Source organism: Cnephaeus nilssonii (genome assembly GCF_951640355.1).
Source record: "Cnephaeus nilssonii genome assembly, chromosome: 10".
Lineage (NCBI taxonomy): Eukaryota > Metazoa > Chordata > Mammalia > Chiroptera > Vespertilionidae > Cnephaeus > Cnephaeus nilssonii.
The window spans coordinates 30,913,404-30,929,267 of NC_137081.1; the positions used below are offsets into that span (position 1 = coordinate 30,913,404).

Consider the following 15,864-nt stretch of genomic DNA (forward strand, 5'->3'; position numbering starts at 1 on the left):
TTTGACTTTCAGAGAGAAAGCACACTAGAAGCTCCATGCTTTGTTACAAGAGAGAAAAAGATCATTTCCAGAGTGAGAAATCATGCCATCAGGCATCAAAAACAAAAACCAGGTTTCCATCATCAAAAAGCATTCTTTATACTCTTTAGTTTCCTGAAGGGGGGCGGGAGGGGGGGCGGGAAGAGAAGCTCTTAAGAGAAAGAGCCAAGCCTTCTGAGTACAAAAGGGGCCAACTTTTCCCAAAGGTAACATTTAAAAGAATGTGAGTCTGAAGAGTCAGAAGACAAAACCCTAAAGGGCATGGGAAGGACAGACCCCACAATTATTTACTCTTTAATCGATTCCATGAGAGTACAACTATATACAACTAATTTTTTTTTGTAAAATTGAACACAAAAATAGGCCATTATATTAACTGTTATTGCAATTATGTTTACAAACTGATTTCCAGTGGAATCATTACAGATTAGGCCTCTTTATGAGTCTAAAATTTTCAGGCTGAAAATCACAGTCTCTGAACTAAAGATAAAATTTTGTCTTGCTAACTCTCAAACTGTTTTGGCTGGTAAAGTTTAAAGAACTCCTCCAAAAAAGTCAAGCAAAAGAAACCAACAGACATAAAACAACAATAAAAAGCAAATTCGCAGTCCATGGGTCGCATGTGACCCACAATGAATATTTTTGCGGCCCAGACAATATAACGGTATGTAAGAAACATTTTAATAAAAATTTTGTAACTTAATTTTTACAATACCCTGTTATACATAATTATCCTATCTAATAATAGACAAATATGCAAATTGACCATACCTCCGACACACCCACAAGCCACGTCCACAAGCCACGCCCACCATCCAATCAGAGCGAGTATGCAAATTAACCCAAACCAAGATGGCTACAGCCACAGAGAGCAAGGTTTCCTAGGTAACAGAGGAAGCCAAGCTTTCCGCCTGCCCTGGCCAGGCCTAAGCCTCCACTCAAGCTACAAAGTTTCAATTATAGAAGGTAAACAAATTCAAACAAATGGCGGCAGAATGGAGCTTGAGAGAGCAGGCCAGGGTTGCCGTCGGCAACAGGGGAAGTGAAGCTTTCCGCACACCCTGGCCGGGTCCACCCGCTTAAGGCAACAAAGTTTCAATTATAACCCCAACAGAAATGGCTGCCGGCCTCGGTGGGAGCCCCAGGCTTGGCTCCACTCCAGACTACAAAGTTTCAATTGTAGAAGGAAAATAAATTACAGATACCAGGGCCTCCTCTTGGGTTGCCAGGGGACGTGGCCAGCCTGCAAACCACCACAGGCCCCTCACTCAGGCCGCCCCACACCCCAAGGGAACCCCAACCTGATCCGGGACACCCTTCAGGGCAAACCAGCTGGCCCCCACCCATGCACCAGGCCTCTAACCTATCTAATAAAAGAGTAATATGCAGATTGATCATCACTGCAACACACAATATAGCTGCCCCCATGTGGTCAAAGATCCTGCCCCCATGTGGACAAAAGATGGCCACCACAAGATGGCCAGCAGGAGAGGGCAGTTGGGAGGCACCCGGCCTGCAAGGGAGGGCAGTTGAGAGGGACCAGGCCTGCAAGGGAGGGCAGTTGGAGGTGATCAACCCTGCAGGAGAGGGCAGTTAGGGGTGACCAGGCCGGCAGAGGAGGGAAGTTGGGGGCAAACAGGCTGGCAGCAGAGTGGTTAGGGTGTGATCAGGCTGGCGGGCAGAAGTGGTTAGGGGCAATCAGGAAGGCAGGCAGGCAAGCAGTTGGGAGCCAGCAGTCCTGGATTGTGAGAGGGATGTCCGACTGCCCGTTTAGGCCCGATCCCGGTGGGATCGGGCCTAAACGGGCAGTCGGACATCCCTCAAGGGGTCCCATATTGGAGAGGGTACAGGCTGGGCTGAGGGACAACCCCCCTCCGTGCACGAATTTCGTGCACCGGGCCTCTAGTCCTATATAATAAAACCCTAATATGCATAGACCGAACAGTAGAATAACCAGTCGCTATGATGTGCACTGACCACCAGGGGGCAGATGCTCAACACAGGAGCTGCCCCCTGGTGGTCAGTGTGCTCCACAGGGGGAGCGCAGCTCAGCCAGAAGCCAGGCTCACAGCTGGCAAGTGCAGTGGCGGTGGCAGGAGCCTCTCCCGCCTCTGCTGCAGGCGGGCAGTAAGGAGTGAGGGGTCCTGGACTGCGAGAGCCCTGGACTGAGAGAGGGATGTTTGACTGCCGGCTCAGGCCCAATCCCCAGAGCAATTGGGCCTAAGCCGGCAGGTGGACATCCCCTGCGGGGTCCCAGACTGAGAGAGGGCATAGGCTGGGCTGAGGGACCCCCACCCGAGTGCACTAATTTTGTGCATCAGGCCTCTACAACGTTTGCTAATGAACTGATTACTATAATCGTGTTGCATTCATTTTCCTTATGCGCCTTATGCACAGGCACACCATTTCTCTCCACTAATACTAGCAGCGAATATTTTAGCAGCCGATTGCCACGTCATTAGTCATGAACTGACTTGTTTGGTGTGCGCAACAGGAACTATTTCACTTTTGGAGAACAAGAAAAATAGGCTTATTTGCATTACACTTATTAATTTGTGCAGTTATTCAGTGTCTGGTAAGTTAATGTTCAAGAAAAAAATATTAATTTTTATTAAAATGTTCTATTATTTTATGTTAACGATTACTCATTTATTTCAGCCCTTTGTATTCAGCATGTCTCTATCGAAATAAACCTACGTTTTTATGAAAATTGAAGCTTTTGTTTTTTTGCAGCTCACATAAACTTAAAACTTGTTTATTTGGCCTGTGTTAGCCTTTGAGTTTGACATGCTTGGCTTAAAGGGTAAAAAACAAAAGGTTCATCTACTTAGGAAATAAACATGCCTTCTTGCTCCACTGTCTCTAACCACCTAGGGTAGTTTGGAGGTCAGAAGGAGTGGAATATACATTCCCATCAGTAGGGGACAGCCCACTGTCTGCCTCTGGAAACCCAAAGGCTCAGTATATGAAACACCCTTAGTTGGGAGGATGGGATTGATGGATAACAGGGATTCAGAGGTTTCCCCTTTGTTCATCCACTTGTCAAATTCTCCCCAGAGGCTCTTTATTTGTGGAAGGAAGGCAAAGAACTTTATTCTTTTTTTAACTTTTAATATTTTTATTGATTTCAGAGAGGAAGGGAGAGGGAGATAGAAACATCAATGAGAGAGAATCATTGATCGGTTGTCTCCTGCATGCCCCCCACTGGGGATCAAGTCTGCAACCCAGGTATGTGCCCTTGACCGGAATCGAACCCGGGACCCTCCAGTCCACAGGCCGATGCTCTATCCACTGAGCCAAACCAGCTAGGGCAAGAATTTTATTCTTTACAACATTTTTTGTTATTCTTTCCTACAGGTCTAAAAAGGGTTACATGAATCAGACTAATTAATATTGTAAATATGACAATACTTCCCAAATTGATCTATAGGTTCAACTTAAACCTTATCAAAATCCCAGTTGGTTTTCCAGAAATTGACAAACTGATTCTAAAATTCATATGGAGCCCTATCCAGTTTTGCTCAGTGGATAGAGCATCGGCCTGAAGACTGGAAGGTTCCAGGTTTGATTACGGTCAAGGGCATATGCCTGGGTTATGGGCTCAATCTCCAGTAGGAGGTGTGCAGGGGGCAACTGATCAATGATTCTCTTTCATCATTGATGATTCTATCTCTCTCTCCCTCTCCCTTCTTCTCTGAAATCAATAAAAAATATAGTGAAAGAAAAAAAAGATATATTTTTAAATCATAGATCTGATAAGGGAATTGTATCCAGATTATACAAAGAACTCTTACAATTCAATAATAAGACAATCCAACTAAAAAATGGGCAAGAATCTGGATAGACATTTCTCCAAATATATACAAATGGTCAATATATAATGAAAAGATGCTCAAATCACTAGTCATCAGGGAAATGCAAAATCTCAAGAAGGTACCACTTTATACCTTCTAGAATGGGTGTTATTGTGTTATCAACACAATAAAATGTGTTGATTAAAATGTAGATAAACTGGAACTCTCATACACTGCTGGTAGAGTTGTAAAATGGTGCAACCACTTTAGAAGAGTCTGGCAGCTCCTCTAAAGGTTAAACAGAGTGACCATATGGCCCAGCTATTTCAATCCTAAGTGTATGCCAAAGAGAAATGAAAACATATGTTCACACAAAACTTGTACATATATGCACATATCAGCATTACTCATAATATCCGAAACTGTGGAAACAATCCAAATGTTCATCAACTGATAAATGAAGAAATAAAATGTGGTAATTAACACAATGGACTATTATTTGGAATGAAAAAGGGATTAAATACTGATACATGCTACAATATAGATAAACCATGAAAATATTATCTTAGCCAAAACCGGTTTGGCTCTGTGGATAGAGCATCGGTCTGTGGACTGAAAGGTCCCAGGTTTGATTCTGGTCAAGGACATGTACATTGGTTGCGGGCACATCCCCAGTAGGGGGCGTGCAGGAGGCAGCTGGTAGATGTTTCTCTCTCATCGATGTTTCTAGCTTTCTATCCCTCTCCCTTCCTCTCTGTAAAAAATCAATAAAATATATTTAAAATAAAAAAGAAAATATTATCTTAAGTGAAAGGAACCAGAACAAAAGACTACATATTCTATGATTCCATTAATGTGAAATATCTAGAATAGGCAAATCTATAGAGACAGAAAGTAGACTCATGGTTTCCCAGGGCTGGGGTGGAAGGGTAGGGGAAATGAGGAGTGATTGCCAATAGACACAGGGTTTCTTTTTGGGGTGATGAAAATTCTAAAAGATTGTGTTGACAGTTGCACAACATTGTGAATACAGTGAAAACCATTGAATTGTACATTTAAAATGGGTGAATTGTATGGTATAGTGGATTTACATCATATATCTCATTAAGGTTGTTACATATTTTTAAAAAAGAATTATAGAGATATCAATAAAAATTCTTCAAAATTAATAAAAGGGTAATAAATATTTCAAAAGGCAAAAATCTAATAAAGAATCAGAGAGACACTTACTAAGCATGTGAAAAAGGGGTCTGTAAGAATACAAAGGATCTAGCACAAAGCTAAAATGTATTCTTGGTCTGGATCTATTCTGAAAAACAAAAGAAAAAAACATTATATGTCAATTATACCTCAATAAAACTGAAAAAAGAAAACACTAGGGAGAGGCTAACACAACCTGTTCCACCTTTTTTTGAAGTTTTATTTTATAAATGACAAAAAAAGTCTGGTCTGCATATGAACTCTGTAGATATATGAAAAATTTAATAGTTATTTTTCATGCCCAAATATACCTTCCACTCTAATGTTTTCTAAACCATTGCTTTGATAGTAACAAAAGAAATACAGAATCGGCTATCAAACCTATTAAGGCTATTAATGAAATTCATAATTAATTTGCATAGTCTCTTAAAGTTTATAAATTACTTTTACACATATTATCTCAGCTGACCCTATCCTTTTAAAAATGAAGAAACACCCTCAGAGATATTAACAGACTTATATAAAGCCTCATAACTAGTGAGAGGTAGAGAGAGGCCATACTTTACTAAGCCACCTCCTAAGTTTATAAAGAAATCACTCTTTTGTATAGAATATTCCTTTTTTTAAAAGGTTTTTACTGATTTTATTATTATTTTTAATCTTCACCCAAGGATATTTTTCCATTGATTTTTAGAGAGAGTAGAAGAGAGAGGGAAAGACAGAGATTAATACCGATGTGAGAGAAGCACATAAATTGGTTGCCTCCTGCACAAGCCCTGACCAGGGCCTGGGCCTGGGCGGGGTAGAAGCCTGCAACCAAGGTACATGCCCTTGACCACATTGGAACCCAGAACCCTTCAGTCCTCAGTCCAGCGCTCTATCCACTGAGCCAAAACAGCTAGGGCTAGAATATTTCTTTATTTTACTATAATTTTTTCTCAGCGAATTTTCTCTTACATATATTTTCTGAAACTAATTTTAAATAGCAATTTGGTATATACTGAAACATAGTTTAACATACAGATAACATATATTCTACACTAATCTCAATAATATATTTCATTTTTTAAAAATAAAAAAACTGTTACTCAGGATGAACAAACTCCAAACTGACTACCACAAGTAACTTTGGACTAATAATTAAGAAGTCAAAATAATGCTTTAGGGCAATACAAGATAATCCAAAAATCAAATGTGTCTTACTCATTTAATTTACTTATTATATCAGTGACCAGAGAAATATTCTTTCTTTAGCTTGTGTTTTCATATCTTATTTAAGAGTTAAGGCCCTAGCCCATGTGGCTCAATGGTAGCGTGTAGGCACGCACACCAACGGGTCTTGAGTTCGATTCTGGGTTAGGGGCACTACCTGGGTCGCAGGTAGATCCCAGGCCCTGTGCGCATGCAGGAGGCAACCGATGGATGTGTCTCTCTCACATTGATGTTTCTCTCTCTCTCCCTCTCCCTCCCTTCCACTATCTCTAAAAATCAATGGAAAATATCGTTGAGTGAGGATTAACAAAAACAAAACAAAACAAAACAAAGCAAGAGTTAAGACACTATGATATTTTGATTAACATCCAAAACATAATATCATTGTGAACATAAATGTGCTCTAAAAATCCAATCCCCAAATTTTGATATAATTTTAAATAGGTTTCATAATTATGTCCCCTCTAGAAAGTGCAGAATAGCCATCTACTTTACAGTTGTTAAACACTAGTGTTAAGTAGTGATCAACTTTTAATTGGTGAAAAAAAAATCAAGTTAACCCAGATTTGAATACAACCAAAGAGTTTTGGATTATAACAAGCTTGAACTAGACATTTCATTTGTCCAAAAATCAAGTTAACCCAGATTTGAATACAAACAAAGAGTTTTGGATTATAACAAGGTTGAACTAGACATTTCATTTAGACATGCTCTCTATTCATGCTCCCTGGAGTTCTCCTCCAGGTAGGAAAAACCACCTGGTAAAAGAATAATTACAATGCAATGTGAGAAGAACTATCTATAATGAAGGCCTGTACAAACTACCATCTTTGGCTTGCTTGTGATCTGGTCTTGTGAGATAAGATAAGTATCAGTGTCTAAAACATGCCTCCAAAGCTGAATATACACTCACGAACCCGTATCACCTTTCAATACTGTGCCATGCCCAGGTGTCTGGTCTCTTCCTGATTTGCATATCCAGGCAAGATAGCCAAGGCCGATAGCACTACCATCTCAAGTTAAGGCACAAACTCAGAAGTAAAAGCACAAACTTAGATCAAACACTACTCAAAGGGAACACATATCCCTAGTCGGCGAGTATAGCTCCTGAAGTCTTCTTTAGTTTGTGAAATGCCTTGGAATCTTTCTCCTCAGAATGCTAAGTTTAAAAGCTTTGTTAATTCTGTAAATGAAATATTGAGCCTATTTCTCTGAAACTAAAGACTGTATATTTCTGAATCTTTTATATACTGATTTTGGTTGGGAAAAGGTTAAATACGGTAAAAAGGTGACAAACAGAACTTTTCTCTTGCAGAGTAAAATACTATGCATCTTTAAAAAGATTCCCCAATGCCCAGGTCGTGTGGCCCAGTGGTTGAGTGTCAACCTAAACTAGGTCACTGTTGGGTTTCAGGTCGGGGCACATGCCCAGGTTGTGGGCTCGATCCCCAGTGGGGGGGCATCCGGGAGGCAGCTAATCAATGATTCTCTCTCATCATTGATGTTTCTTAAAAATTTTTTTAAAAAAAATCTTTATTGATTTCAGAGAGGAAGGAAGAGGAAGAGAGAGAGATAGAAACATCAATGATAAGAGAGAATCACTGATTGGCTGTCTCTTGCACACCCCACACTGGAGATTGAGTCCACAACCCAGGCATGTGCCCTGATCAGGAATGAAATCGTGACTTCCCGGTTCATAGGTCTACGCTCAACCACTTGAGCCACGCCGAATGGGCTCATTGATGTTTTTATCTCTCCCTCTCCCTTTCTCTCTCTGAAATAAACAAAAATATATTAAAAAAATAGAAATAAAAGATAAAAAACTTCCCCAAATGCAGAATGTAATTCCTTTCTTCTTTTCGTAAAGAGATCATTAGCAAAATTATTCTCTTCCCATATCATGCAACTTAACTGGGTTGAGGACAGAACAATTTTATAGGAAGATTTAAAAAAATATATTTTTATTGATTTTAGAGAGGAAAGGAGAGGGAGAGATAGAAATATCAATGACGAGAGAGAATCATTGATTGGCTGCCTCCTACACACCCCATGACTGGGGATCGAGCCTAGAACCTGGGCATGTGCTCAGACTGGGAATCGAACTGTGACCTGGTTTAGAGGTCGACACTCAACCACTGAGCCAAAATGGCCGGGCAGGAAGATTTTTTTTTTTTAAGTTGTAGGACTGGTATTCCCAGAGTTTGGGAAAGAGGATGCACTTAACTTGCTTTGATTACAACATAGCTTGGCCAGCTTTCCATGTCAAAATTTCCACAGAGGAAACTGTAAGAGATGCTAGTTGTCTTGAAACACAATTCCAACTAAACCAACAAGGATTTGAAGAGGAAGTTTAGAAATATAATTCCATCCAATAGGACACATAAGTTGCAATCCAAACATCATTAAGAATTCCCTGTGGTGCAGTATCTTTTGGGATGGTAAAGTTCAGTTCTATGTGTTAGGTTTAATAGCTCAAACAAATGCTGGTACTCATTTAACAATAGTTAGAAAAACTTCTGGGAAGGTCTGATCTGACCTCACTGCAGTTTCAACATCTCTATCTAAACATCTTGCTTTCTGTGGACAAGAAAAGCTTCCAAGTACTAAAGGTTTCCAAGAGTTAATCAGTCTCTCAAAGGCCCTTCCTAGTCAGTATGTAAACATACTTGTTAAAGTAAAAATCCAGTCATCCTGGGTCAGGATTCACTTTAAGCAATATAAAAGCCAGTGTAAATTATATTTAAAGGTATGAGAAAATATTTGTAATATACTGATATGTGAAAAAAGGATAAAAATTTAAAAAAATTAAAAAGCAGTTCACAAAACACATAGAATGTGATTACATTTACTAAAAAGTATATATACACATGTGAGGATTTTTAACCAACAGAATTCATGGCTATTATAGAAAGTTTGGAAAATAGAGGTAAAAAAATATAGCTATAATCCTATAACCCAGAGATTACCATTTAATATTTGGGGGGGTCTATATTTCCAATGTTTTTCTATTCATATATACATCCTCCCAATAAATGTAATTTTAAAAAATTTAGGTTTTTTTTTTTAGTTATTAGTCTTGCCTTGATTTATACCTAATGATATCCTAAGAAACTAGGGAAAATTATAAATTCGTGCACAAGAGTGGTTCTAAACCTTGGCTGCATATTAGACTCACTTGGGAATGTTTAAAACTCCCAATGCCTGGGCCACCCCCCAGACCAATTAAATCAGAATCTCTGGAGATGGAACCCAGGCATCTGTCTTTTCCAAAATTCCCCAGGTGATTACACTGAACAGCCAGGGTTGAGAACCACTACTTGATAATTTCCCCTCCTTTGAGCAAAACATGATTTACAGCAATGATTTCTTAAACTTTGATGTATATACAAATCACATTCAGATCTTGTCAAAATATAGATTCCGGTTCAGTAGGTCTGGGGTGGGACCTGAGATTCTTCATTTCTAACCAGCTACTGGTCCAAAGACCAGACTTTGAGTAGCTTTACGGTTCTGGGGGAAAAAGCCTTTTAAAGAATGGAAAGAAAAAATTTTAGACACTAAAGCCATATTGTCAACCATCGCATAGGGAAGGGTGGTCTACAGTGGTTAAATAAAGAATTCATATTGGGAGTTGACACTGGGGCTTAAATATTTTGTGTGCACAAAGGATGGAAGGCAAGCATCGGGGAGAAGAGAGGTGGGCAGTGAGGGGAAAAGATGAAATGCCTAAAAAATTGCTTGAAAAAAACAAAATCTTTGGCTATAGTGCTAGAAAGGGATAAACACTATAAGGGAACTTGCAGAATTTATTTCTCTGCTAAAAACATGTTTGGGAACTAGTACAGCTAATAAACTGAAGTTGGTGCAGATTAATAACCACCTTCCATCAACGCCCTCCTGGGGACATAAGAAGAGACCCAGGAGTATAAGTCTCCCCTGGCAGCGCTTTAGGAACCAACAACAAACAATGGACTATTTTCCCAAATGCTTCTCTTACTGTGCAGAGAGAACAAGAAGCAGCTCAAAGATAGGGGCTCTTTGCAGCTTCTTGGCAATACAGTCTGCAAATTTCTAAACTTCACTAGAGATATAACAACAACAAAAAGGAAATTTTTTTTCCCTGAGGGTTTTCTGATGGAAATTGAAAATGTTTAGCGTATTTTTAGACTGATAAAGTAAATATTTAAAAATATTCATAAGTCCCCAAAATAACTTCTAAAAATAATAAAATAGGAAAACTTTCATATAAAATTATCTGGTCCTAGCTGGTTTGGCCCGGTGGATAAAGCATTAGCCTGCGGACTGAAGGGTCCCAGGTTCAATTCCGGTCAAGGTGCAGGCTTGATCACTAGTAGCGGGCATGCAGGAGGCAGCTGATCAATGATTCTCTCTCATCATTGATGTTTCTCTCTCTCTCCCCCTTCTCCCTTCCTCTCTGAAATCAATTTTAAAAATATACATGTATAAATAAAAATTATCTGGAGCAATTATATAAATCAGCTGGTACACTTTATCAGACACTCCTTATCAAATGGGCCATACCTAAGAAAATTTCTGTTTATATGAACAGAAGAAACTAAAGGGGAAGACTTTACCAAGAATTCTGTTGTTAGATGATTCATGTTACACATCTCTTGCGTGTAAGAATCTTTGGCAGTAACATGCACAATAGTAAGAGTATCACTGATCTATAATGATCATGGCTAACAAGTACTGAGTGCCAGATATTGGCTAAGTTCTTTTTTAAAAAAAAATATATTTTATTGATTTCTTACAGAGAGGAAGGGAGAGGGATAGAGAGCTAGAAACATCGATGAGAGAGAAACATCGACCAGCTGCCTCCTGCACACCCCCTACCGGGGATGTGCCCACAACCAATGTACATGCCCTTGACCGGAATCGAACCTGGGACCCTTCAGTTCGCAGGCCGACGCTCTATCCACTGAGCCAAACCGGTTTCGGCTGGCTAAGTTCTTTATCCAGATCTAAATTAATCCTCACAAACCTATGAAATAGGCATTATTATAGTCCTTATATGGATGAGGAATCTGTGGTTTAGGGATGGTAAGTAACTTACTCAAAGGACATAAAGCCAATAAGTCATAAAGTTGGTTGTTGAGTGCCTGATTTCAACATCCGTTCTCTTAACATTGATATGACATGATCTGCTATCCTGTCTTCCCAGTCTGTACCAGGGAGAGACTATACTCAAGACCTGGGTATAGAAGATGAATACGTCATGATCCCTAAAGCTTATGGTATAGGCCAGTGGTCGGCAAACTGCGGCTCGCGAGCCACATGTGGCACTTTGGCCCCTTGAGTGTGGCTCTTCCACAAAATACCATGTGTGGGTGCGCATGTACAGTGCGATTGAAACTTTGTGGCCCATGCGCAGAAGTCAGTTTTCAGCTCTCAAAAGAAATTTCAATCGTTGTACTGTTGAAATGAGTTTGACTAATGTTTGCCAACCACTGGTATAGGCCAAGCAGTCCCTCCAGGACATGAGGCTAGAAAGGCACTTCCAAATATTGCAGGATTCAGGATGCCTTTTGGTGTTGTGGAATGCCAGCTCAGATTATGCTGCTAGTGTATTCCACAGGGCAGAACTCATTCACTTTTGGGTTCCCTAATTCTTGGTCTTTTATTATATACTAGAGGCCCAATGCACGAAGATTCGTGCAAGAATGTGCCTTCCCTTCCCTGGCTGCCGGCATCGCCTTTGCTCCAGCCCGGAGCCGCCTTTCCGCCTTCCCATGCTGCCCAGAGGCCCGGAGCGGTGTGGAACACCTGCATCCCGCCCTGCCCTCAGCCACTCAGCACCTGCGTATGCAAATTAACCCACAATCTTTGTTGGGTTAATTTGCATACCCACTCCTGATTGGCTGGTGGGCGTCATGAAGGTATGGTCAATTTGCATCTTACTCTTTTATTAGTGTAGATATCCTTGATGAGTAAAAGACATATTTATAAAGAGGACTTGTTGCATGACTAGAGGCACTTTTCTAGCTTAGGCAAGCTTCCCAGAAATTATTGAACCACATTAAATTGTATAAAATCAATGAAGCCACAATAATGTTCAGGTAACAGATCTAGTACCAGTTGAGGAGTTGGTCTTTTGCAAATTCCAATGGTGAGCGATGTCACCAGACAATCAGTCCAGTCAGGACTAGGAAAACAGAGATATTAGCCCAAGACTCAGATTCTGGTCTCTCTTCTGAGTTACTATAAAATCTCCAAAGGCTAAGGTAAACCCAACTGATTGTATTAGCCTAATAATGGCTATAAAGTTAAATAATTCTTAATCTATAGTTCAGTACCAATGCAGACAGATAAAGTCCTAATTCTTGCATTTCTCAGAGATAGCTTCCTAACAGTCTTGTTTAACTTGATAATTGTACAGTATAAGACCAGGGAAAAGATGAACAATATTTCTAGACTTATTTGGCACCTGACTATATTCATTGCTTATAGTTAGTCCTCAAAGAAAGAGGAGGCAATGTAAAAAAAGTAATATTTGAGTACCTACATTCAATACATATGCCAAGCGCTGTACTAAGAGCCCCTCTTTTCTATTTTTCAATTTTATATCATTTAACTAGAGGCCTGGTGCATGAAAATTCATGCACTGGGGGGGGGGTGTCCCTCAGCCCCGCCTGAGCCCTCTCGCAGTCTGGGACCCCTCAGGGAATGTCCACCTGCCAGCATAGGCCCGCTCCCCGGGGGATTGGGCATAAGCTGGCAGTCAGACATCCCTCTGGCAGCCTGGGAGCCCTCAGGGGATGTCCGACTGACAGCTTAGGCCCACTCCTGCAGCCACATTCAGACATCCTTAGCACTGTGGAGGAGGTGGGAGAGGCTCCCGCCACCACCACTGCACTAGCAGCTGTCAGCCCGGCTTGTGGCTGAGCGGAGCTCCCCCTGTGAGAGCACACTGACCACCAGGGGGCAGTTCCTGCATTGAGCGTCTGCCCCCTGGTGGTCAGTGTGCATCATAGCGACCGGTCATTGTGCCATTAGGGTCCATTTGCATATTACTCTTTTATTATATATGATACTGACACCCACATGAAATAGTAGTGCTCTCAGAAGTTGAATACATTTCTCAGGAATTTACAGCTAGTAAATAACATAGCTAGCATTCAGACAGAGGTTTGTCCACACTACATACTCTTGGAAAGAAAGTGGCTTTAGGCAGTTGCAGAGTCCTGAGTATCTTTGTGAGGACAGGCCTCCAGAGCTAGAAGAGCTGAGGGAACTGTTGAGAGAGTAAGAAAAGCAGGCAGACCCCAAATATACATGAAAATGGTTCTTTTGCCCTTCCTAACAATGTCCTCTTGGGATATGGCTAGTAGAGAATGAGGATGATGTATTGAGTTATTGATGCTGTACTTAACTACAATGGACACAGAATCTTATATAATAAAAGCCTAATATGCAAATAGACTGAACAGCGGAACGAATGGTGGAACAACCAGTCGCTATGATGCGTACTGACCACCAGGGGGCAGATGCTCAACGCAGGAGCTTCCCCTAGCCCGCAGGCCCGCCAAGGCAGATGCCAGTGAGGCCGCCCCCCCCCCCCCCCGCCCCCTGCATTGCCCAGCCGGTTGCCCCACAGATCGGCCCTGATAGCCGGCCAGGCATGAATTTCGTGCACCAGGCCTCTAGTTCTACTTATAATAACAAAACTTCCCTATTATAAGTTGCATTCAAACATTAAGTTCACATATTTCAAAATAATGACCTCCTTTGAATGCAGCTATGTATTTCAATATTAAGAAATAGATCTCCTACTTTCCTATCCCCTGAATGACACCATAAATCCCTCGTATTTTCACTGAACTGAAAATTTGCAGTGTTGTAAGCAATATGAAATTACCTTAATTGACATAGAAGGTTTGTTAGTTACAAATTTTTTGATAAAAAGACTTATTACCCTATTCAGCTAATCTTCTGAGAAGACACAGAAGGAAATGGGAAAAACCTCAGGCAGGAAAAGCATTTGACAGTATGGTTCATATTATTACATGTAGAGATGTTTTGATTAGAAGACCATGGTTAGTATTTTAAATCAATCCTAGCCACCTGCAGATTTGCTTGTGAGAGCTAGATCAGGTAAATGGGTTGACATTTTTCTGCAGATATTTAGAGTTAAGTTTTACATATTTGGCAAGATCAAAATGAACATGTCTCAGAAATTGAACCAGGGGATTTGCTAGTGCAGTGGTCGGCAAACTCATTAGTCAACAGAGCCAAATATCAACAGTACAACGATTGAAATTTCTTTTGAGAGCCAATTTTTTAAAAATTAAACTTCTTCTAACGCCACTTCTTCAAAATAGACTCGCCCAGGCCGTGGTACTTTGTGGAAGAGCCACACTCAAGGGGCCAAAGAGCCGCATGTGGCTCGCGAGCCGCAGTTTGCCGACCATGGTGCTAGTGTACATCCGCCTCACTAGAGAGCCAAAGGATCGACCTTCAGAAAGACTGATGAGAATAAGGTTGTTTTGAATCAAGTGTAACATTATTACAGTACTCTACTTTCTCAACCAATTCCCTCCAACTCTCCAAAGAGAGCCGTGACTGTAATTTTTTCCTTCCTATTACTATATCATGCTAACCATCTCATTCACGTATTTATTCCCCAAACATGTACTGAAGTTCTACTGTGTATCAGGCACAAGCTGTATTGGGGAATTCTATAGCTGTGCTACTCAAAATGTGGTCCACAAACTGGTGCTAGTTTGTGAACACATTTGTTATTAGTCTGTGACAAGATAAGTATTTAAAAATTTTAATAGCAATCTGGCAGAGTAATTTGTTTGTTGATTTTAATAATAAAAACTTTTTACTTTTATTTTGTATGCCACTTTTCTAGGAATTTTCACTTAATTCCTAAAAATATTGGCCTATGAAGGATTAGAAGTTAAAACCTGGTTCTTTACCAGTGATAATATAAGAAACACAGTCTAGGACAGAAAGACCTCTGCTCTGACAGGGTCTCAGTTTAACCTTATGTGAGTGTACAATACAAGTCCTTCTATCCTCAGACATACACACTTCTGAGGAATATATAAAGTTTAGGCTTTGTAAATAGGTTTGTGGAATGTTGATTTTTTTAAAAAAAGGGTTATAAGTTAATAGAGAAGGGTGAGATAGGAAGATAGTGTTAAGTAGAAAGGACAATTTTATACAGAATAGGAAATCAATAGGCAACTGGGAGGGCAGTAAGTATAATAAATTACTATAAGCCTGGGGTAAAGAAGTCAAGAGAGTAAATAAAGATTTATTGGAGGGAGGAAGATAATCAGTCTAGCCTCTGCTATTCAGTCCATTCTTCAGAGTCACCTCTTACCCTAGCCTCCAGATGCACCCTATCCCCCAGCTATTTGTAAAGACATTATATTCTTGTGCTTAGCATACACTGTTCCACTGGCTTAGAACAAGCATCCTACCCTGCAGTATGCTCCTTAATGACCCAGTGCTATGTCAACCTCCTCTCTGATTGTAGTCCCTGATATACTTCGAGGCAAAGCTATTTGATCCTTTCTCAGTGCACCCGCACACTTGTTTACACCTGCATCGCAGTACTTATCAGAATGTACTACACATATAAGTT

The 15,864-nt window shown here is 40.5% G+C and overlaps 1 protein-coding gene across 2 annotated transcripts in view; it reads right to left on the reverse strand.

The window, feature by feature from the left end:
- PDE6D (phosphodiesterase 6D) overlaps positions 1 to 15,864 on the reverse strand; it is a 53,002-nt gene that overhangs the window by 25,793 nt on the left and 11,345 nt on the right. Inside the window, exons 2-3 of one of the 2 annotated variants that reach the window (XM_079782050.1) lie at positions 7,172 to 7,251; positions 5,064 to 5,142 (exon numbers count right to left, since the gene is read on the reverse strand). The exons of the other annotated variant lie outside the window; for it this stretch is intronic. The gene's annotated coding sequence lies outside the window, so the exon portion shown is untranslated. The remainder of the gene's footprint in view (positions 1 to 5,063; positions 5,143 to 7,171; positions 7,252 to 15,864) is intronic. 2 annotated transcript variants of the gene reach the window in all.